The 24,963-nt window shown below is 43.6% G+C and overlaps 1 protein-coding gene across 2 annotated transcripts in view; it reads right to left on the bottom strand.

The window, feature by feature from the left end:
* Positions 1-24,963, bottom strand: part of LOC134517324 (glypican-5-like) — a 394,664-nt gene that overhangs the window by 18,810 nt on the left and 350,891 nt on the right. The gene's annotated exons all lie outside the window — the stretch shown is intronic.

The following is a 24,963-nucleotide window of genomic DNA, read 5'->3' as shown; positions in this document are numbered from 1 at the left end:
TGAGATTCTCAAAGCTCCCATTCAGCTGTTGTCTAGCCCTAGGGGCATAAGAATTCTCTGGATCCTTCAATTTCCAACTCCAAAAGCCCTAAAATACTTAGGTTTCTGCAGCGACTGTGCACACAAACGCCAGGGAGCTGTGAGCTCCACGGCCCTTGGGTGCCATGATGGAGGTGGAGGATGGCCTGCAGGGCCGCTCTCCTCTGCCAGCCCTCCCCAGCACAGGCTTGCAGGGTCACACCAAGCAGTAAGAGAGCAGACGGTTATCTGCCAACTGGGGCAGCAGTTAAAATGGGCAGCAATGATGATATTTGGTTCAAACCTTTCGTATGGCTGATTTAGAAGGGGTTCTTGAACCCAGGTCTCTCATGCCCTCTCCAGCCAGAAAAGGTATGCAAAGACAGGTGTCTCAGACTGAAGCAGGCTCTGAAATGTCGCTACACGCTCTGACTACCCGGGTCTACCCTGAGAACAAACTCACCCAAAGTACACTGGAAAGAACTACTCAAATTAAGTAACAGGGTGTCAGCAAAAAGATAAAGAGACAACAGAAAGTGCTCCGTGCCACCAAGTAAAGACTTTTCATGCCTCCACAAGGAGACACCGGCGAGGGGCAGGATGATGGACTGCTGTCTGCTTAGGAAGCCACACTCTCACATTTTAGCATAAGCAGATATCGTATTGTTAAGGAGTGGGCAGGAGCAAATAAACCACAGCAGAGCTCCCCTCCCACCGAAGAGCTGTGTGGCTCAGGGCAGAGCCTTTTCAGCTCACAGTTGCCTTTGCGAGGCAGGGTGCGTTCAACACACACGCTTCGAGCAGCCTGAGTAAATCCCTGAATATAATAACCACAAACAAGGCATCAACTTCACATGGCAGGCACAGAATAACAATCACAAATATCTCTAAAAGACATCTGAAAGGTTCCTGTCACCCTGCAAACATGCTGCTCTCGTCATTCCTCACTCTTAAACCAGTCAAATTCTTCCAGTTATTCCCGTTGCTCCCTGAGAAGCTTGGGCAGACATGATTCCTGCTGCCACATTTTGAAGTCACCAGGTCCCAGGGTCATTCATACTAATGTATTTCTGTCATTCCTTAAGCACAGATAGAACCTTATCCTAAAAATCTTTTAAAGAGGTTCTAATAGGATGTAATTATAATTGATGTTTAATTGTAGAATAAACGCTGAATTCACTTCAATCCACATATCATCGGATTTCTTTTAATCTAGATGACAAAAAGGATTAGTTATAATGCCAAAGGATAGCTCTGGTCCTTAGGTCAGTCAGTAGGACGCCTTTGTTTATTGAATCTTTCCAGTATTTCATTTCAGTCAGAACTGAAATCAAAAGAAACTGTGGCAAGATATTATCCTGGATTAATCATTTTAGACTTAATATCAAGAGCAGCAAAGCATCACAACATTAGGCTTGCTTCAGCTCTGGTATGGGAAGTTTAAATTCGTCTTTTCTCCTGCTCTGGTTTGGCAACTATTCAGCATGCACATCCTCTATTTCACATTGCTACGTTTATCCGGGCAACCAGAACCCCAGCTCTATCACGGCTGACAGTTATTGACGGAGAGGATGATTAGAGCCATCACTCTACTGAATATCTGTAGCAAGAAGAACATGTTTCATGTGAAAATACCAAACGGCTTAAAAGCATTATCTTATTAGTAGCATGCAGTGAAACTGATGAACCCTTATCACATTCAGCAGGATGACGAATACCCAAATCAACACAAACGGAAAGAAGATATACAACCAGGGGTGAAAAATAAACTTTTCTAATAAAATGTCTTACAAAATGAAGCACCACCATTAGCATATGCGGAAGACTATGTGCAGTGTTCAGGCTGTGGAGAAAATTAAAGGAAGGAAATTCCTGTTTGGAGCTGGCAATGATCCCATTCCCCAGATCTGTTCTGGGAGGGTGGGAACTGCTCCTTCCAGTTTTCATGGGAGACATCTACACCAAAACCACCAGGACTGAATTTAGCTGGTCTGCTGACACTGTGGTACATAATAGACTGAGGGCTATAAATCTTCCCCCTTTTTCAGAGTAACACCGCCGCTAAACATTGGCCAGGACTGACAAAGTGGTGACCGCTTTCTTCTCCCACTTAGCCATGTGGAAAAAATGCTTCTGGCCATAGCTCACACATTGGATAAAAACCTCTCAAGGTATTAACTCCATCGTGAGAATGATACAAGCACCATTTTGAGAGTGATGAACATTGCACTGGAGCTCAAAGCTCTGCAACTTTCAACTAGCTTCTCTCTACACTGATGTGCTCAAGCTTGACTGCTGAGGTGACACTAGTGACAAAGCCAGCAGGGTTCCCAAAGCCCTTCTCCTGGCACTTGCAGCACCTCTCCAACAGATCGTGCTGAGGGGCTGAGGGTGGGCATGAGAAAATGTATTCTTTTTTAAGGAGGAAGAAGTTGGAGAGCATGAAAGCAGCAGGGTGTCACTGCAAATGAGCGGAGAGCAATGTGAGACTCCAGATCAGGAAATGGAAGGACCTTGAATGAATAAAGGCCCATCTCTGCTCGCTTCTATGCACAGAATTGGCATGGGCACGCGCAGAGCACTTCTCACGTCACTGAGCACGTGTCTTGATTTCTGTGTGCTTCCACCCAGCCACGGAAGCTTTGACAGGCACTCAGTCTTCCCCTTGAGATTCATCAGTTATTGCCAATTTCTTTGTGTTATAAGAGCTCCAATAAGGGGAAAAACCCACTGGAAGTTCATGAGAGCCGACACCGCGTGCTGCGATGGATCTGTTGGCACTGCTGTGGTCAGTTATGCAAATATGCATCAGTGGACTTTGTAAAACATAAATTATGTAAATGCCCATTTAGAGATTCTTCAAAATGCAGATTACTTGCCTGATGTTTGGAGACAATTAACATCTCTGATGTGAACCTGCACTCAGGGACTGCTACGCTACAGCCTGTGGATGTCTAGGCCTAGCAAACCTTATTTTGCATGCAGATTCAATCTCGCTGTATAAGTCAACTATGTCATGATCTACTTAAGCTGCAGATCACTGACACCATAGCTTTTAAGAGGCCCTTCAATTTGCTATTGTAGCAGTGCTCTGAAACATCCAATCTGGAATTCAGGTATGCACTTGTTCATTTGGGATTATGAAGGGGTTTTCTTTTTAATTAAGACTTTCTATTTTGACTGATGAATGCCAAATGTCTACATGTCTGCATGTAGCCATGTGGCTCATTCTCCTGTGGGGATAAGGGTTTGAGTCCTGGTTCTCCATCTCTGCAATCCTGTTCCCGGCCCTGGGTCAGACTTGAGTCAAAACCAAAACGTAAAGAGCAGAGACAAAGAGGAATTTGGGCTTGACTATGAGCTCAGGCCACAAGCTTGACACAACAGGTATAGGTCAATTCCTTGGGGTGCTCAGTACTCATTAGGAAGGCTGGGCTCCCACTCGGGAATTAAATCAAGCAGTTAGATTTTTTTTTTTTTAACTTTTTTTTTTTTTTTTTAAGAGCACACTAAGTATCTTGGATTGTTCTTAGCAGGCTCATTCCTGGCATCTGAGATCTTACAAAAGTCTAGGCCAAGCAATATATCCTTTCCTAGAAAAGAAAACATCATAGAGTATCTACCTGGGTAAAAAATTGGGAAAAACTAGGTTTTCAGGAGTAGTAAACTCAGCATCTGTTGGACTTCATTAAATTCTTGTTTAACTTGAGTTGAGATGGGTGAAATTAACCTCTATACTTCAACAGTGCTCTTCCTATTTGAAGCAATTGAATCGAAGTATCTTACCAAGGGCATCTTTCTACTTTATAACTTCAAAGAACATTTATTCAGAGATAGCATGTGAGGATCACATAATTGGAGCCAGCTGATGGAGAAAGGGCTGCATACTGAGTTAGCTGGGGAAAAAATACCTAATTTAAGGATAGATTAGAGATCTGAAGCAAAGTTCATAAAGACTGGTGTGTTACAAAGAGAGGTTGGAGTTTCCCAGACTGCCAGAGACAGTGCAAGGTGAATGGAAGAGTCTTTGTAATCGCTGTTGGCTGAGTAGTTCCCTGAGCCATGAACCAGTTCCTATAAAAAACAAGGAGCTTGGAAGACAACTTACCCCACTTGGTTTTCTTTATCAGCCTGTTTAGGCTCCTCGGGACATGGACAATAATTTCTGTGGATCTATAGTAGCTGTCATCATAGGATCATGATTTTGATATAGGCATTCATGCACTACTGTCAGATCAATAATGGGAAGACATACACCTTGACAATTAAAGGACAGCAAAGAATAACTGTAGACAATTTCGATTTCATTGAAACCTAACCTTTCCTCGTATCCAGAACAGTTACCAAGTTACCAGCCATTTAGTAATGCTGCAATCAAGCCTTAAACTAGAAGCCCCACAGATTTCTAGCCATCTAGTTACAAATTTAGGTTAAAACCATTCAAAATAATTATAAAAGACAGGACTGTTCATTTCACTGAACCTTCTCCAACTGATATGTGTTGGGATTTGCACTAAACAACATCCTGCTATCACTGCCTTGGTACACTCAAGCAATGCAGGCTAATGACATCTTCAGAGCTTAAAGCAAGTCAAGACAGGCTGTTTTAACAGGAAACAGAGATACTCCTGTGACATGTTACCAAGCCATCAGAACCCGCAAGCTCTGACATGGCTGTTCCATAAAGTAGAAGATGTCTTGAGATGACAGCTAGCAACACCCAGAGCATTTATTTCTAGCTATGGCGTGGGAGAAGAAAAGGCAGGAGGAGAGACAATCTCGTATCTCTTTCTCTGCAACAAATTGTTGCGCCTCACTGAATATCAAATGGCAGTTTAGTTCTGTCATTGATAGTACATGAAAAAAATTGCTGCGGAACGACAGTGGTCATGCAACTCTAAAAGCATAGTTTTCTTGTAAAATACCAAGGGACAGAAATCTTGCCTGTATAAGGATTACTGTAGTATCATCCCTTGAGAAAAAAAAAGTCCCTCGTGCATGGGCTGACATTCCATCGCTTCCCCCTGCATTTCCACCAGTTTCTGTGAAAAAATTAGAAGCAAATTGCTTAACTTATAATCCTTACACCAAGGTGAGTTTGAAATGGAACTGGGAGAAGTGCCGGAAGTTTGCTTTGGACTTTACTATTACTAACCAAATACACAGGGATGTTTTTTTGGTAATAGGTTTTGCTTAAAACTAAGCATTCAGTCCCCAACTAGTGAATCAGAGCATGGCAGAGCTCAGCCAGGTGTCCCCTGTTTAGCCAGAGAGGAAAAGGAGAGGTACAGGATGGTGGAATGGGGCACATGGTGACAACCAAGAGAGCAAAACCTCCATTTGCATTGAAAGTGGCAGAGATGTGAAGGGCCACAAGAAGGGCTCATCACCAGTGAAAGGGAGACAAAGGAAAACAGGCACCGCCTGATGCGTGAGACAGAGCGACAGAGGAGACAGAACAGCCTGAGGTATGAGAAGCCTCCTCTTCCTCCACTTCCCTGACAAGATCGTTGCTCAGGTTCCCCCACCTGAGTCTGGGGAGTGAAGCATGACCCGTGGTAGAAGAAAATCAAGTTAAGGATTGCGTGTTGGTGCTGGGATGAGGACCAGCATTAGGGCTGCACAGGCAGCTGCCTATGGAAAGCTGTAAAAACTGTCTCACTGAAGGTATTAAAACCAGACTAGGGACACAGGAACGGTTTGGTAGAGCTGACTGGCTTGGAGCAAAAATACACACTAGAGAAGCATCTTCAGCTCTGTTTTCAATCTTGCGATGATCTATTCATTTTGATGAATCTATTCCATGTGAAAAGCAAATGAAAACGAACTATTCAATCAGTTTGTGGCTAAATTTGTAACTATCTATAAAAACTGAGGATGAACATCTTGTAAAAGGAATATACATTGGCAGCTATTGCTGATGAAGTGCTATCAATAGGCATTAAAGCTGCAAATGGCAAGGTGTTGGCAAAGCGAGAGGAATTGCTGCAGAAAGTAAAAAGCCAATCTGTATGATGAACAGAGTGTACGTAAAGTAGAGCAAATTACCAGACACACAGACATGAGGGTACAGAGGCATGGGAGCTGATTAAGAAGTCCTTGTGAAGAAATCTTGAAGGCTGGCCAGTTCCTCCTAATTCTCTGGCACCCGTTCCAGCCGCTCAGCTAGTGAAAAGAGCACTGTCTGTGATGTGAGCGCACACGTGGTCATGTATTAGCGGGAGACGATGGATGTGCAATACCATTGCAAATGGCTGCTTGGAACCGCCATCCCCCTTTCAGAACAATCCTGCTTTTCAAAGCCTCAGTAATCTAGGATGAATGCCAAAGAGGGAGACTTGAAAGGCCCAGCTCCTGAATTCCTCAGTGCGGAATAAGCTGGGCGTGTGGCTGGATGTACAGTGTGTCACTGGCACCTCCAGTGTGTGACATTTGGAGGCTCTGCTGCTGGGGTTTTACTTTCCGAACACCTTTTCCTGTGCATTTGTAACCTGAGAGAGAGGTGATAGCTGTAAGACCTTACAAGCCCATCGACTGCTGTTTTTCCTTAAAACCACAAGCCTGATTTTTATTTATTTTTCACTTCCTCGGTTTTCTCAAGACATTCCTTTTTCCCATTTCTTTCTAATCAAATACAATGGACCCCTGCTCTTTAATCTGCTAACTACAGAAAAAAATAAATTACTTTCTGAACAAGAATATGCATTATGGACCTCTACTAGTTCAAATGGTGGAAACATGCAGCAGCTAAGCACCCTCAGGTGTTTTGGGGTTTTTTCCATTACAGAGAAAATATGGATCATTTGAGGTTTGTCTCCAATGTTGTTAATAATGGCTTGTGCTAGGGAAAAATTAATCGTAACTGGACTGAATTTGATATAACTGAAAGTTGAGCTTGGCTTACAGTCATAAAGGGACCGATTAAGCTCAGGGTTTGTACTGGAAGATTATTCTCTGCTTTGCCTGCTGTCCAGGAAAATTTCAAGACAAAAGAGTCACAAACATGACCAAAAGTCTGATTTACATGCCCACTTGAAAATTACCGGTGCTTTAATTCTTCCCTTTTATGAGGTAGTCTGCTGTAAATGAAAGCCGAGCAGGCAGAGGTGGCCTGTTAAAAGTTCATTACCATCTTCTTGCTTACATATGGAAAAGGAAAGCCCCTCAAATTACAAACAAGACTGCTTTAATTGGGGATTCTGGGTGCTGCAGCAATGGAAATAATGAAGCATGCATGAGATTTTGATTGTTGGACTTTCATCAACTTTCTTCACTGTTCTACAGTGGAAATAATAGGAAATAGGCAATTGCAAACATCAGCCAAATGCTCTTCTGAGGGTGTGTCTAAGTAAGTTGTCTTGCTTTCAGATAAAACGAGCATCTGAAACTCCCACTAAAATCAAGACCTTGAAATGCGTCTCAAAGAAAATCCAACTGCAATGCTGCAGCAGGACCGGGGAGCACGGCTACCAGTTTTCTCTACAGTGCACCGCCACAGCAAGGCAGCAGCTACACTGTGCCCAGAAACCTTTCCAAGTAGCCTTCCGCTGTGTCTCCTCATCGTGTTTTCTACAGCAGCTGATACAGAGGTGACCGAACACAACTTGTTTTAGCAAGGTCAGTATCTGGGACAGCTTTGCTTGCTGCGTACTAGGGAGAAGCCATCCTGCCCCCAACACACATCGTTGCACACACGTTGTAGCTGCCAGAGTACGAAGGCACAGATCAGCGTTAGCACGATGTGCACAGATGTGGACGGCAACTTTTTTTGCTCTCTGTGTGTGGAGTCAGGGAAGAAGGGGAGATTGTGAAAGACAGCGTGGGGATGGCATCAGGATGGGAGGACCTATATTTTGGTCTAAAACAGCACAGCACATTGAGTTCCACTTTTCTTTTAAAAAATGTCTGGCTCTAGAAATGGAAAGAACACCACATATGCAGCCATGGGGCCCTTTTCCACTTCTTTGCACCATACTGTAGTTACGTCTGCCAACTTGATGTAAAACACTGCTTACCACTGTAAGTACAAGGAGAATCGCATCTGGCCTTGCAGAGCTCTGAACGACTACCTTAAGGTCAAGGCACTGGTGAAGCAAGGCTGAATAAGTTTCCCCCGGCTTCAACCATTAACTACTTGCCTTTGGTTTGGATAGCAAGATACAGAGGGAAGCCACACCTTCGGTGCTCCATAATGCACCCAGCTCAGCATACTGCTGCTTTGCAGTGCCAGCTGGACGGTGGAGCACAAAAACCCACCCCGGCGCAAGCAGGGAGACAGAAAGCCAGGAGACAGGCTAGCAGATACACAGACATTTACAGGTATAAAAATACTTTTCACTCAGGTGTTGTTGTGCCCTTACTTAGCCTTTTAAGTCCACAAAATAAAAAACATACTTTTACTATAGCTCTGAAGCTGTTCTGCCAGTGTATTACATAACTTCTAAAAGATCTGCCTGTAAAACATGACTGAAAAATGAATGCAACAAAACCCAAACAAAGCCCAGCCTCACTCCCAGAAACACCATATCCTTTAAGTCCTGGAATTCTTTCATGGTTAAAGTCATACTTCAGTTGAATTCCCAGTGTTTGGGTAAAATTTATGATACAACAGCCAAGTAATTTATATTCTTATTTGGAATGAACTTTCTAAATTCTGCTTTACTACAGATGCCAGCCTCTATACTATATTCTATCATTTGCCAGTGAAAGCTTTTCTTTAGAGTTAAGACATTCAGATGAATCACGTTTTCTTTGCATCTTTTTTAAATGAAAGGTTTCCTTGTCTCTGTAATTCCCATTCCCCACCCTCCAGTTTCAGTTGCTTTCACTGTGCAGAGCCAGACTGTGGTATTTATTCCCTTACTTAACAATGAATAGTACAACATATCAGTGAAAGCCCTTCTGAAATCAATGCGACTTTTATGGAGTATGGTACTACTCATTGTGAGCGGGAGTGGTTCCGTCTGGCCTGAAGAAAGATCCAAGATGACATAAGTTGAAATGAATACAGTTACTCTAATACACGTGTTAGAGAGACGAGACCTGGGCAGCTGGAAACTATTTCAGTAGCTGGCAAATATTTTGACCCCCTAAAGCAGGTAACAAGCGACCTTGGGAGTTCTTAAACCAAAGCATTACTGTCTTGATGCTAATTCCATGAAAATCAATGGTAGTGTAACTTTTTACATTTCTAAAAAATCTTTCGTTCCAGAGTCCTAACAGTAAATGTCACAGCACTCCGAGGAAGTATTATCCCCGTTTTTCAGATGAGATAATGGAGACATGAAGAGGCTAAAATGATCTGGGTGGCGGTCACAGAAGGAACCTGCAATTACCTTCAGAGTCAGCAATACTTTTGCCTCCTTCTGTCCAGAAACTGATGCAGCCAGATGTCATTTCTTTCTAAGTCTAGGCATTTACCAAAAGGTAATTTACCTTATCTCCAAAACAAAATCAAACTGCATAAGCGATGATCTGATGGGTTTCAAGCCTGTCACTCACAATTCTTAGCCCACAACACTTCATGAGGGATTGTCTTTGTTCTGTTCGTACAGCTCCAAGCACAATAGTGCTGTGATCTAAAACTGGGGCTCCTGGATTAGCAAAACCTAGGCATATTTGGAGCAGGATCAATCATTTAATGTATTTACCTAGGGTGTACCATAACTGGATGCCTGATCTTGCTAAGAATAGGATGGGCATCAAAAAGAGAAAATGTAGAATGATGTTAAGGTTCTTAAGAGAAAAAAAATAATCCCATGAGATGATACAAGTATACAACAGCGTCTGCTGATGTGAGGTGCAGTAAATTCCAAGTTGGAAGTATCAAAGGCAGTGTTATAATGTGGAAAGCTGTCAGCAAACAGACAGAGAACAGTGAAAGATGGAATAGCCTTCCCCAAATCATGCAGCCTCCCAAAAGTTACACATCCAATGTGATACAGGTTACAGTGAGGTTCTGATGAGTGTTTATGTGTGTGTTTGTGTGTGGTGGTGGGGTTTTTTTGTACTTCCTACAATGGAAACAAATGGTACCATGTTCCTGAAGCACTACTTGATAGGCTTATTAGAAACAACTACTTAATTCAGAGATTCTCAGCTTCTATAAGAAGTCACAAAGCCACCCAGACTGCCTCTAAAAAATTAAGTTACCCAATGACAACATATGCCTCAGCATCTGGAGATTACCATGCAACATACGCATCAAACCTTGTTTGCAAGGGCTGGGAGAGGAATAGCCTGCTTTTCGTCCCACCTGCTACATTGTTAGATTATTATCCTTGAAATATACTGAATGATTATGTAGAGATACCTTCATGCTTGACCAAGTATACAATGCAATTAACATTTTAAAGCCATTTGGTACATGTCTAATCTTACTGCTGTCTTCATATTTTTCCCCGTTCCCATATTTACTGATATTCATTTATTTGTTTTTGCCTTGGCCTGTGCTGAGCTATCAAATCTGTCCTTTCAAGTCAGCAAAAATCAACAGCCAGTTCAGTGGCAGGCAGTTGGCACGCTGGTAGAAGTGAAGGGTGGGCTAAGCCTGGCTGTGAATATCACTGCGATGGTGGACTTGGCAGTGTTAGGTTTATGGTTGGACTCAGTGATCTTTTCCAACCTAAATGCTTCCTATGGTATCATAAAACCATCATCCATAAACATTTACAAAGCGTCAATAATTCTGGACCGGATTCTGTGAGAGACCGAGAACGGGGAGATTTGGACCTAACACCTTCCCAAGGGCTTTGTACTCAGCACAGCTGGAATATTCTCGTCTGATCTCACACACCTGACACAGCCAGAAGCACACCTGAACCGCTAAGTAAGACGCTTGAGTTAGTATCCTGCTGGATAAAGGAAGAACTAAAGATGACAAAAGATCTCCTCGTGCTCAGAGCTGAAGGGGGTGCTTTGATTGCAGTGACAATGGGATAGTGACAGTGCTGACATGTGTACAGCCAGAACAGGCAGAGCGGGCTTCTCTTGTTGCCATGCATGGCACAGACCCAGTCTAGCTGTCAACCTTTGGCTTTGCTCCTCTCCCAGTCTCTTCACATCTCAGCTGTTTTGCCTTTCGCATGCATGAAATCATGGATGCTTTCCAAGAGGGATGCTGAGGGCATAAAGCACTCATCACCCCCAAGTTACTGGAAGGAAAATGGAGATTCTCTCCTCGGGTATCTCTAAGCAATTTGCCTTTTTTTTTTTCCCCCCCGACATCTCTACTTTTCTGCACATCGCAATTGCTTCCCCTAATCAAAGTGCTATTTTTCCTGTTTGCTCCAAACATTTTTGGGTGCCCTGTGTGCTAAGGGAACAGCACAAGTTCTCCGACAGACAGGATACAGCCTGACACTGAGTCACAGTGACGCTGACGTAGCACCAGAGCTCACCCTTTATCTGGGCTGGGCGGTAGTTGTGTCGGGAGCCCAGCACAGTGAGACTTTAATGGAATAGTTACACGTAAAACCTTTGCATTCGTCTTGCATCCAAAACAAGACAGAACATATGGTCTGACTACGATTAATGCACAAAAACGTTAAGTATCATCTGTTTTAAAAGACAAAAGGTAGTTAAGATTTATAGGGAAGCTGGGTAACCCCAAACCTCTCATCAATATCCCCTCTCTGTGGAAGTGAATGGAATGGGCTTCCCCATATCCATGCACTACAGGAGGGACTGCCACCCTGCACAGCCACAGGCACTGTGTGGCAGTAATTGGCTGGTGGAAGTGCGGGAATTCATTTGTCCATGTATAAATGCAGCATTAGGAATGTGCAGTAGCATGCAGAGCAGTCATTTCAATTTCACTTGTTTATGTACCTCTTGTAAAAATAATCATTTATGGTCATTATAAACCTGCTCTAATGTAAATCAAATGACCAAATCAGTATATTATTGCCGTCTCCTTTGGTCTAGTTTATTTGGCAGCCGGGTTTGTTAGCACTGTTAGGAACTGAGGTTGTCAGTCACCCCACAACTAAAAAGGGCATTAAATTAGGCGAATGCAGCACTGAGGCTGAGTGCTTAAAAAGAGTGGTTGCTCATCCCTCCGTGTGCAGGAGGCACAAAAGGAGGCCGATTGTAGGGCTGTTCAGGTACACAAACCTGCGAGGGAGGCTGCTGGTGGGAGGGCAAGGCTTGCTGTCTGGCCTCCCTCCCCTTGTGCCCACCTGGCAAGCGATGGGGGGCTGCCCATATTGCACTCAGTCCCTCCCAGGCCGGAGTAGCAGTTGTATATCCCCATGCCACATCTGATGAAGAGCCCTCAAGACCTTCACCTATCGGGCAAAGAGGAAATGCACCCCATGGCAAGCCGTGGTTGGGCTGCATCGCAACAGAGATAAGGATTTGGATGGCTGCACGCTGTAAGAACGGTCAAAAGCTTTTTTTCACTCCAAAAGCAAAGGAATTACAGAAAATCACATGATACCCAACCCCATCCCCTTACAATCTTCTGCTTATTTCCTCCTAGGTGGCTGGGAAGGGAAATACTCCTCTTGGTGACAAAGTGGCAAACCAAAGAGAGGGGGAAAAAGTGGGAAGCAATGCCTAAAAGAGAGGCTTGATAGAAAAATCTTCCCCTAGGTACTTCTGGCATCTCAGGATACGAATTACTTACTCTTATTTATACTGGAGAGGTGCCTGGAATAATAAGGAGGGGGAAATAAGGGCTTCTGACTTGCTCAAAAGCATTGTTGAGAGGAAAGCTGAAGGCACTTTTTGCTTGTACCCAGCAAGTTCTCTATGCAGTCTGATGGGTATCACATTGTGTTATGCACGAGCACAGAAGAGAGCACAGAGTAGCCCAGTCCTTTAATAGAACCTCAAAAATAAAAGAGTTTTGAAAGAAGATTTTTTTCCTTCTTCAAGTAGTCACTATATCTGCTCAAAAGAATCACTGTGGGGAAATAAACCTTCAGAACCCTCCCATAAAAAGCAGCATCACATTTAATCCTTCTTGAAATATAACCTGGGGTGCCAAGCAAGAAAAGAATGGGGACAATGGAGAGGAGAAGCGCACATACCAAACTACCCCTGACAACAACCCTGGGTTATGTATGCCCAGCATGGTAAGTTGTCCTGCAGTCAAACCTGGGTGGGTTTCAGTTTTCTGTTGGAACATGCCACCGGGCAGAAAAATCTCAAACCAACCATATTTAGAACCTCTGCTGCTACCTGCTTATTCACCTCTACCAGAGATACAATTGGCACCTGAATTCTTTTTTCTTTCTTGGTCCGGCTGAGAAACAAACACATTTGTAAAAGCAGACAGAGTACCTCTCACTGTTATCGCCTCTAAGAAAAGATGTTATGAGACCCTGCAGTTCTCTGTATTCCCTAGGCAACATTCTGCACAGTGGCATTTGCCGCTCAGCATCTAGCTCAAAATGAATACAGACAGGTATTTGCTCTCATAATTACCATTTGATAGTAGGGATTATATTCTGTCCTGAATCTGCCATCTCCCTCTAGAGCAAACTTGGTTGGATGACTAGCATTCATTAGAAATGAACTTATCAGTATTTTGACTTGACATCAGTTGTTTCCTCCCTAGTAGTTCATGTATGCCTTCTATTTGATAGGATACAATAACTCACATCGGCATTTGAAATAATCGTGTCACCAAACCTCAGAGATTTACGGGATGTGATTTGTAATTGCCGCAGCAGAACACAACGCACACATCGCTAACTGCTGATGAGTGTAACGTTGCACGCTTGACCCCCCACTGGGAAATGGAACTCTACCCAATATCACATAGCACAGGAGCAGCGAGAGCTGAGGATGAAACAGGTAAGAGAGCTGCAGGTCCAGCTGACAAGGCCCTCTGCTACCTTCCTCCCTTGTTAGTGTTACTGCTACTATTTGACTGCAATTTCCCTTGAAGGGGAGCACTCTGGTCTTTCTCTCCTCGAGTCTTTGGGCCCTGAGGTGATGGGAAAAGTCGTCATGTAAATTTGGGTAGCAGCATCTCTGGGCAATGCCTTCTTCAGTGCTGTCTGGGAATCACAGAAAAGCTAGACTGTGAAGGATCTCCTAATGGATGCTCCGCAATAGACCTGCTTACGCAAATGACACCTCCGACAGAAGGAAGCTATCACCCAGCATGGGCAGGTTGCCAAGCCCATGCAACATGTGCATAAGGACCACAAGCCTGCTGTCCCGGAACACTTCTTGTCCGCCGAACACTTCCCTACACAATCAGGCTTCAAACAAAACACAGCATCTCCCCAAAAGAAATGACATCCCTAACAAGAATCTCATCTTGCCAACTACTACAAAAATCAGCCTTGCACGTAGCCAGAGCTATTTCAAGTCAAAACTCAAATACCTGAAGGCACGTTTGAGGGAACGCTCCTCTCCAGGCCCTCTCGGGAGGAATGTACTGAGACAGGGAGTTTGATTGCCTGGATGGACCCCACTGTTGTGATCCAATAATCAGTTGCTCCGCTTTACTAAAGGATTACACAGCATCAGTGAAACAAAGTCAAAACTCTTCCAATTGATGGGGTGAACATTTCCAATGAGACTACAGGAGACACGCTGTGTCCCACTAGTGTCTAACAGTGACCCATAGGTCGTTCTTAATGATTGTGGGCGGCAAGACGAGTACCACAGAGCCTCCAGCTCAGCCAGAGGTAGCTCCCGGAGTCACCGACACAATCTGCCAAATCTAATCTCCTCTGAGTCCCACTTCCAGAAGTGTGGAAGGGAATTTACCTTCTTCACAAGGATGCAGAGAGAATAAAACCACTTTGTAACGGACAGATGCATGTATACTACAGTGACACGTCTATACAGTTCTGCAAGCATGTCTGACATCCTTTCCCCCCAATTTTTTCATAGTAGTATTTGATCAAAGGGCTATTTTTCTCAACTAATAGGGGATAAATTCTGTGTGTTTCCTGTTAAAGGTAATTCCATATGTAGGGAGATGAAAGGAGGAATTCTTCAACGTCTGTGTCAAACTTGTCTGAGAAAGATCCTATTTTCTAGAATTTCATAAGCTTCAAGGAAATACAGAAAGTTTTCTGCATTCTGTAAGCGTTCTGCAACTTTTTTTTTTTAAAATATAGTTAGCCTCATATTATGCAGGAAAGTGTTGCAGCTTATTACTATATGTAAGTGGACCTGCTAGCTGAAAAAGTTTTATCTCTGGAATAATTACTTTTTAACTGAAAGCAAACATTCATCAATACACCAAAAAAACCCCTCATGAATTTGATTCTTTGTTGTAAAAGACATCAGAGCAATGATAAACTTGAATCAATGAACTGAGGCAACAGAAAACTCTTCCAAAATTTATTTTTCAGAGATTTGCTAATGTACTGAAAACAAGAAAATAAATTAAGGGTCCTATCTGCACTAAAAATAAAAGAGAATTCAACCATATATTTACAAATATTGTGGGAAACATTTCTTTACTGAAGCTTTCCAAGAGTTTGATTTTATCTAAGCCACATTACTGAAAAAGCATATTTTAATTAAAATCCTTACTGCACCAAACTCCAACAGTCAATACTTACATCCTGTTAACAAAGAGATGCACTTCAATGCTTTGCCGAATAGGGATGGTCTGCTGATTTTATGACATATCTGCAATGAATCGGCCTCTACCAAGTCAACTGAAATCTCCTGAGAGCTCGTCACAGTACTGGAGAGCCATTGAGAACTATGAGGTTACCCACCTACAGCTGTATTGTCGGACACGTCTCCACACACAGTCACGCTGCGAGCTACTCAGAGCTTTGTCCCACACGCCCTCCTCTCGTTGAAGTCATCCAAAAGAGCAACCACTACACAACGGGTCTCCCAGATGCCACCTTACTGTGATTGCTTGTCTCCGGGCAAGGAAATAAATGGACAGATGGCTTCTCTGTGGCTTTCAAGGATGGAGACAGCCTGTAGTGACACAAGTGAGACAGCCCATGCTCCAGTGAGGGCTACACCCTCCTCTCTGAGACAGGATGGCATTAGCCACCTTGTAGCACTGATGTTCACAGCTGCTTTGCAACTAGACAGTTCCTCTGGGGAGACGGCTGCACCTTTTGACCTCTTGCACCATGACACAAATGGCCATCAAGGCTGCTTGAAAAGCTTGTGTGAGGAGAAAGGTGTTCAGCACACGAGAGGCTATTTCAGCCTAGAGTTACAAGGCTGGGAGTGAAAACAGGTGTTTTAATTTCCTGATGCAGATGAAACTTGGCCATGCCTCTGTATGGGAGCTGAGGAAAGGATCCAGGAGATCCAGTCTAGGAAGGAACAACTGACCGTTAGCACCTGGATTTCCTTCACACAGGTGGTATAAGCAACAGCAGCAGAAAGGTGATCCTCATGGAAAGCCAGAGGAGCGAACAGGTTGCTTTGGGCTCAGATAGCCACCTTTGAGTGCTACAGACACTCGTATAAGTGAAAAGGGAATGCTTCATTGGACAGAGGATAGTTACTTAAATCCAGGCAAAAAAAATAACTGTCTCAGACATGTTTACTTTTGTGTTGTTGCTGACAGGAGACACTGGCAGACACTAGCTCTTATGTCATCATTAGAAAGCTAATGGATAAGTCTGGAAGTCTCAGTAAGCTCTTAATGAAACAGAAGAATTAAAGTAAAACTTTCTTCATGCATCCACATTTTTAAATTCCACTGAAAGGGCAAAACAAATAGTAATAAAATGCTTTATTAAAGATTAACTGCTACACAGAAATAAAAAGCATTTAATTGCATGCCCTTTGAATGTTAGTGCCTATTTTGTATGAGGAAAATAAAAGAAGAATTGGACAGTTTGAGGCTGAATCATCTCTTACTTGTTTTAAGCCAGTTTTAAATAATCACTGGGTTCAATGGACAGACTCTTGCCGATTAGCTTTGAATGAAAGATTTTATGAAAAATCATTAAAAAAAAAAAAGCAACTTACATGTGAATATACAATTCCTAGGATTTCAGCATGCTTTCTTTTCAGCCAGCCAAACTTCCTCTCCCTTTTTTACCAACGAGATAGCTGTTTTCTGCCATTCTGTGAGTCTGGACACCCGTACGCGCACACATGGTGGTTTGAACACATCCGTGGTAGTACCAAACACTTGGAGCAGCACAGTACATGCTCAAAGTGGCCGAATGGCGTACACCTAGCATGCCTGATGCTTCCACGCGTATTCCTGCCCGGAATATGTGGGGTAGAAGCAAAGCAGCCTGTACTTAGAGGCATCGGCCCCGTCACCAGTAGGGCCAGCAGAGTCTCAGCATCTGTCAGGATTGGGCCCATACATTTTTGAAACGTGGCACGCCAACAAAACGTCTCCAGCACATCACTCCTCACTGCCGGTCTCTAGTGAGCTAGAAAGCAGTGGTTCAGACACAAATCTGGCAGAGAAGCTGACTCAAAAGGCTGCCTTGGGAAATGGTGCCCTTTTGCAAGCCCACGCTGGCGATTTTTGAGGTGAAGAAACTGTATGGCTCAGACAGCGCAACTATTGTTGTTTACTTTTATCATCACGAATACAGAGAAATACAACTTCGGTTGAAGAATCTGCTGAAAACATTCACCACAGTTTTCATACCATCTACTTGAACTTCACTTGTACCCTTCTCCACTTAACAGCACTGCAATGTGAAGTAATGCTCTGTGACTGCGGAAGCTCCCAGGTAAGCAAGAGCTCTCTCAAGTTCATAGCAATGTCCTCATACTGGTGTCCTCCAAAGGTCTATTTTGTGTATGTCTTCCTCTGGGAAAACATTTGGAAGAACAGTTTAGTAGATTAATCAATTTTTTCTTGACGTGGGATTCCTCACTGAGTGCATTTTTCCCATCATTTTGTCTTACAAGGATGACAGTACTCTGATAAACAGACTGACTTTGTATAATTCATCAGGAGTTGCAACAAACATGGTTTCAAACTTCTGATTCCTTCTTCTTAACCCCTGTAGTGCATTCAAACCAATAACTCCTGAACTATGGAAATCCAAGACCAGATTTTGGTTAACTAAGCTCTAATAAAGTCTCTGTACAGCATTTATATACAAATCCTAAATCAGACACAAAGTATGTGATTTTAATGGTCTGAGGTCATATTACTGTAGGTACATAGCTCACAGTTTACATGATCTGCTGGCTGGCTTGTTTATCGAAATATGTGATACTGGCTAATTTTGTTTTGTATGTCTGAGTTGGGTTGGGGTGGAGGTCAGCCGGAGGAGACAGCCTGGGGCTAGGCATGCAGTTATGGTGGCGGTTAGTAAGTGGGGACGGACAGACAGAAAGCAGCAGGCCTGCAAACATACAGCCTACGCCTTAGGAACAGGGGAAAAGGAAAAACTGAAGGGAGATCACAAATATAGCATATGGGTGAAGGTACAGGAAGCCCAAAGCGTGGACAAGGAGAGATGTGCTTTCCAAACTCATCTCCAGCAGCAGGAACCATGTCAGAGAGTGCTCCAGGCAAGAAACAAGTGGCAGAGGCAGAAAAAAGAACTGAGAAAGAAAACCCTGGGAAAGCAAGTGGGGCAGCACTGGGGTGAGAGGAGGAGACAAAATTGGAGGGAGGCAAAAAGAAAAAGGAGGACGAGAGAGTTGCTAGCAACAGGGCAACTGTTGTCAAAGAGTGGTAGCTGTGACAGAAACACTTCAGCCTTTTGGTCCAGTTAACGACATTTAGAGACTCGCCTTATGCAGACAGAACTGGGCACGGGGCCAGGACAGAAACTCAGGGCCTGGTTTTCTCAAACCTGCCGAGCGTCCTCACTGGGAGCGGCGGTGGGCTGTGGGGAGAAGGCTTGCGGCTCCCACCGCACGCAGTCGCTGTGCTGGGCTGCAGCTCACCTTAATGCCAAGCTAACTCCCAAGAAGATGCGATGCTCAGCATCTCTGAAAGTAATGCTATTCGAAATGCCAAGGGGACAGGTTTTTCTTTATGTTTTTATTATATTTCCTTCAACTGCTGGAAGGGGTCCGCTGCAGATTTGCTTGGGTGCTGTTGAAAATCCTATCTGCAGCTATAAAATGCTTCAAAAATTCGTCCCAAGACACAGATTTGCATGCTTGCATTCTGGCCTCAAAGTTTGAAGAGTTCCTCAGGATAATGTTGGGAGACTGGCTTAGCTTCAGCATTTCTGGGAATGCTGGCTTAATTACAGTAAGAACTTTTCCAGCCAGGATTAAAAAAAAAATATTAAAAATTACTTCCCTATATAATGTATATTGAGGTACTTTGTGTGCTGAAAACTTTTCCATAGTAATTCTGAAATGGACAACCCAGTGCAATGAAATACTACATGATGGCACTATCATTTCCCAGACTAGTATTAGGCTATATGCAAATTGGCCTGCACCATTTCAACTCAAAATAACAGGAAAAGATAATAAATTAGACAAAAATTACATCCTTATGCATTTGTCTGCAGAGAAGCAGGTAACAGAATTTTGTTTGTTTCCTATAACAGAATTTTAGTAAGATCCGTTTAAGCCAATCTTTAAGACAACATAGAAATAATTACATATCCAATATTATGAAATTTTTGCGTGCACACGCAAATCCATGAGTATATGTATACACACACATACACAAAGAAATTGTTTATCTTCAACAGCCACAAGTCATCAGATCACTAAAAGGTAGGCTTGTAACTCAGCAAGTGGATACTCTGGGTTTGCCATTTAATACCTGTAAAGATTTGCTACAGAATCCCTTTTTTCTTTCCCAAAATCCTGATGCAAAGCACATTCAAGCCGGCCATTTAAAAAGAAACTGTCTACTTGAGATAAGCTGCTCCCTACACATTTCTGCATTTATCAAATATGACTTAACTGAGAAAACAAAATGAATATCTATTAGCTGCAATTCAGAGTTGTGACTGCAGTGTAATGGCTTCATTATGAGCGGGATGATAAACACTCCCAACCGCAGGCTCTGTTTCAGAAGCAGCTACCAAACATAAGCCTTCACTCCAGCAGCAGCTCTCTCTCCTTTACCTTCTCTTTTATACTCCCAGTGACACGGCACACACTGCCCGGCCATAAGGCAGGGCAGGGACCCCAGGCTGGGATTCCTGGGAGCTGGAGTCCCTCCCCTGTCCCTAAAAGATTTCCCTGTGGCCTTGGAAAAATGAGCCATTTTCTGTGTTTCTCCCTTCCCAGCCTGTACGCGGGAGCACAGATACCCTGGGAGAATAAGTGCAGAGGAGGGCCACGAGGTCCTCTTCTATCATAGCACCAGGCCATGCAAATATCCTAAGACTGTAAGGATTTATGCCATACTATAGCAGCAATCCTTGTTTTCTAACAATTTTCATTAGCCCTCGTATAAGGGGTCTGAAGAGATGTTGATTGCCACGCTTAGGGGAAGTGGAGCTGTTCACTGTGGACTCTTTCTTTTGAGAAATGAGCGCGCTGTGCTTCATTAGTCTATGATACGGCCCAATGGAGAGAGGATCGAACCCCCCCCTTCACCCCAGGCCCCATGGCACACTCTTCACTCCTGGTCTGACACACGCAAACACCAAGTACAGGGCCAGAGCCTGATTTGTTTGAGCAATACAATCCTCTGATTTCAAAAGAAGCATCCGAAGAGACAGCCCTCATTTGAAGAATGTGTTTAGAGTGAGGTGCAAAAATACACGTAGCGTTTAGCTGCCTTACACGCGCTTAGTTTGTGTTTGACTTAATTGCTTAGAAATCCAAATATGAATTTACTAATGTATTTGCCCGTAAATTAGAAGCTTTCAGAGCAAACGTGGGCAAGTTATTTCCTACCCACACAGATCTCAAAGCAGACCTTTAATAGTAGCTAGAAGGCTAAGTCCTGGGCCAAAACCCCACCAAGCTTATGTGCTTTACAAACACAGAGTTAAAAAACCTGCTCCTAATCTGAAGAACAAATAGGGGATTTATTCAGAGAATGCCAGAGGGGCTGTGGTAACGCCAGCAGACTCCTGCAGCCCTCCTCGTGGAAGGTGATCAAAGTTCAGTCTTGGTAACAATAAAGCTTTTAGCCTAAGTCAGGACAAAAAGAGAAGAAAAAAAAGGCCGAAGCTGCAGAAAGGACTTTAATTTGCACGGTTAGAACTGACCACGGAATAGATCAGGCTGCTTTAGTTAAGCATGGCACAGCAAAAGACCAAGTTTAGACCCAGTCTGCCCAAAACCACAGTGACAAATAAGTAAAACCACATTCCCTCTTTGTAGTCCTGTTGCTTTATGTTGTTCATTAGATAATAAACTGGTTCTGCCCCGGAGCAGTGCTCCCCTGGCACCGAGCTGACGCTCAAGCTCCCACCTACCGACGCAGAGACACCCTTTCTCACAGAAAAACATCTGGAGCAAAGGGCAAGGTGTGCTGCTGGTGGGCTGGCCTCTCAGGAGCGCTTCTTAGCATCTTCAAAATTATAAGGATCTCAATACAAAGATTCTTTTCTTTCTTAGATTTAAAAAACCCCAAACATTTCTTATTTATTTCTTGTATGCAAAACATGTATTATCTAAATTCATTTGCTTTATTCTACACTTTCCATTACTGATATTTTTGGAATAATCAATTTTTTTCTAGAATTAATTCCTCCAGCTCTCTCTGTTCCTCATTGACCTGTGGGGTCAGTGACAGTCTCACATGTATGCGTTGGTTGGGCACGCTTGTACAGCGGGGTTACCTTTCCCAAAATTCCTAGTTCCTGTGACCTGGGAAGCACAGCCCAGTGTGCTTGGAGAGGAAGAATGTCTCATTGACTAAAGAAAACTGATGCTTCACCCTTGTAATTAACTAGATGCAATAATGCAACTGAAGATTGACAAATCGAGCACTCGGAGATCGGGAAATGTAGACAGAAGCTGGAAAATGTAATGTCCAGCCTGCAATTTGGGCTTTTGCCATACACTATGATTTCTGTCCAAGAGTGGCTAACAGGGGAAAAAAAAATATTATGAAATCTTTCAACAATACAGAAGCAGCAAACAGCTAAGGAATCCCCAGGATACAGACTGCTGGAAACTGCGAGAATACACCGAGGGAATTGTCAAGTATATACCTGCAAGGTTTTTGTCACAGACAGAATAAGGAGACAGTCAGATCTCTGACAAAATTAAAATACCCTTGTATGCCTATATTCTGATTCTAAATTCTAAAATAATTTTCTATGTTTACCTTAAAAAAAAAGATTAATAAAAAAAAGGACTACTACACGAGTTCATGAAATAAACTTGAACAATTTGGGCCAGCTCTCCCTGAATTAAGGCCACCAAACTTTAGCTGCACACTTGACAGAGGCCACCTGAATGCCCTGGAGAACACAGACCTTAACATTTACTTGGCACCTTCAGGTAGTGTAAGATGAACTCTCAGAATTTCAGTTCTATTAAACACCTCTTAACTATTTGGCACTAGCAGAATTTGTTCCCATTAAACTTAATTTATGCTAATTAAGTACTGCTTATTACCATTCTCTATCATTAGGCAAAATCAGTTTTCTGGGAAAAGTCATAATCGAGAGGCAACTTCATTTCAGAATATTCCAATCTTGAATTGCATTCTGTAATAAAGTTCATTTATAGAGCAACTCACTACAAATCACTTTACAAATATCACGTGTAGTGGCAGAGGAAAACCCCAGGGTGCGCAGCAAAGGGCAGTGGCCAACCTGCCCCAGAGCGCTCCGGAAAGGCAGAGGGAAGAGAGAATGGGGCGGCTCTTTTTTAGGGATGAGACACCAGCAACAAAGAGCTTTTCTCTGCCCCCAAGAAGTATAAAAGGCACACTTGTTATCAGTGCACGGCTTTTTTTTCTTTTTTTTTTTTTTTTTTCCCCCTTAGGTATATCACAATAAGGACTTTTAAGGAGAAAAAGTAACAAAGTGCGAGTTGTCTCCAGCATGAGAAGCACAGGGGAGACAGTCTGAAGACGCTCATCGGCAGGTGTGAAAGGCGGCAGGTCTGGAGCTGCCACGTTGCAGTGGATGGAAGGCACCAGGCAGGGCCCCAAGGGGCTGGTGAACCTGCAAGACCGAGCCACAGCGTGGACCTCTTGAGCTGTCTCAAAGGAGACTCCCATGGTTTTGGCAAAGGTATGAGACAGCAGGCTGATGCTGAACGGAAAGACAGATGTGGGAATTGGGAAAGAAATTCCCAATGTGGGAGAGCCTCAGAGTGAGTTCAGTTACGCTGGGCTCAGTGAGGAGATGGAGAATTCCCAGTCAGCTACTGGTCTGGACTGGGAAGGAGGATTTGTGGTTCCCAGCCCAAGGACAGCACTTGCCTGCATGGGTGAGATTTCCGCTGCTCTTAGCGGGACCTCAACTAAGTCAAAACTGATTGCCCTGGGAAATCCCACCCATGCTGTTTTAGACCACCAGCACAGGACACCGCAGCAATTATTTCTCTTTTTAAAATACTAGTGCCCTGTGGAGTCGCTGTGGTGCTCCTTAGAGTAAAATTCTGCCTTCCCATAAGTGACTTAGAAATCCTTTAAGAGTTTTTATTCTATGTCCACTTAATAATTGGTACCTATTACTTTAAAATGCAAGTGTCTCAGCAGCTGAATTGTCCCCAGACTTCCTTTTCCCTGTAAGCTTATGGTCATCTCAGTGATCCAGAGCATGCAGGAATACTGTATTCCAACTCATTGTCCAGTCAATAAAGTGAAAAATGCCATTCCTGTTTTAGCAGATGGCAGCAGAAATGCAATACAAGGAGCAAGAACACTAATATAGAAATCAATATCTATTACAGTTTAAATCACATTGCAGTCCTGAAACGATAATAGCAATCCTTTAAAAGCTAATGCTGATCCTGTTTGTATTAGAAATCGGTTCAATGTGTTTCAGGTTTTAATTCTGTTACAAAAATAATTACCTTTTAACCTAGACCCTCCAACCCCAGACCCCTCCTCGTTCCGCAGACCCTGTTCCCACAAAGGAAAATAAACCAACCACCAAAAGAGCCCCCAGACAAACCAACCCAGCCTCTTCCTTCCTCACTCAACGGCCAAGAATACGGGGAAGGGATTTTTATCATGGAGATGGCTGGGAATTCCCACAGCACGTGTGACACGGTAAGTGCAGAGGGATTATTCAGGCAGCTCTACAAAGCCTTTCTGGACAGCTACAGGACATCACAAAGAAGAAAGAAAATGAGCCTTTAGAAACTGCTCACAGAGCAAATGCTTCCTTCTTTGAGTAAAACTGAAGTCTTTTTATGCTAGAAAACAATCCTTTTGATATAATCAGGAAAGCTACACGCACAGCAATGTTGGTAAACCCAAACTCTGTTAGTTCTCTGCATGCAGCCTGTGATCAGCACAAAGTGAAAATTGTTTGATAAATCACTTATATGATAAATAGCAAAGAGTAAACATTGATGGTAAAAAACCCCACCAACCCCTGTGTGTGCTGGATGACCTGATAAACCTAATAGCAGGTAAACAGAGCAAGTCATGATGAGGGGACTGGAACACCTCTCTTATGAAGAAAGGCTGAAGGATTTGGGTCTCTTTGGTCTGGAAAACAGACAGCTGAGGGGGGGATCTTATCAATGCTTATAAATACTTAAGGGGCGGGTGTCAGGAAGATGGGGCCAGGCTCTTTCCAGTGGTGCCCAGCGACAGGACAAGAGGTAACGGGCACAAACTTGAGCATAGGAAGTTCCACCCAAACATGAGGAGGAACTTCTTTACTCTGAGGGTGGCAGAGCCCTGGCACAGGCTGCCCAGAGAGGTGGTGGAGTCTCCGTCTCTAGAGACATTCAAACCCGCCTGGACGCGTTCCTGTGCAACCTGCTCTGGCAGGAGGTTGGACTAGATGATCTCCAGAGGTTCCTTCCGAACCCTACCATTCTGTGATATGCATGCAGGGAGAAAGCCCACAGCCTGACTGGAGCGTCCTGGCAGATTGTGACCTGAGCACGAGCTCGCAAAGTAGCCTTATGGCTACAAGGACTAGAGTGCCTTGGGCATAC

This window comes from Chroicocephalus ridibundus, chromosome 6, assembly GCF_963924245.1.
Source record: "Chroicocephalus ridibundus chromosome 6, bChrRid1.1, whole genome shotgun sequence".
Classification (NCBI taxonomy): domain Eukaryota; kingdom Metazoa; phylum Chordata; class Aves; order Charadriiformes; family Laridae; genus Chroicocephalus; species Chroicocephalus ridibundus.
The sequence above is the reverse complement of the archived record's forward strand: the minus strand, read 5'-3'. Positions and strand labels throughout refer to the sequence as shown.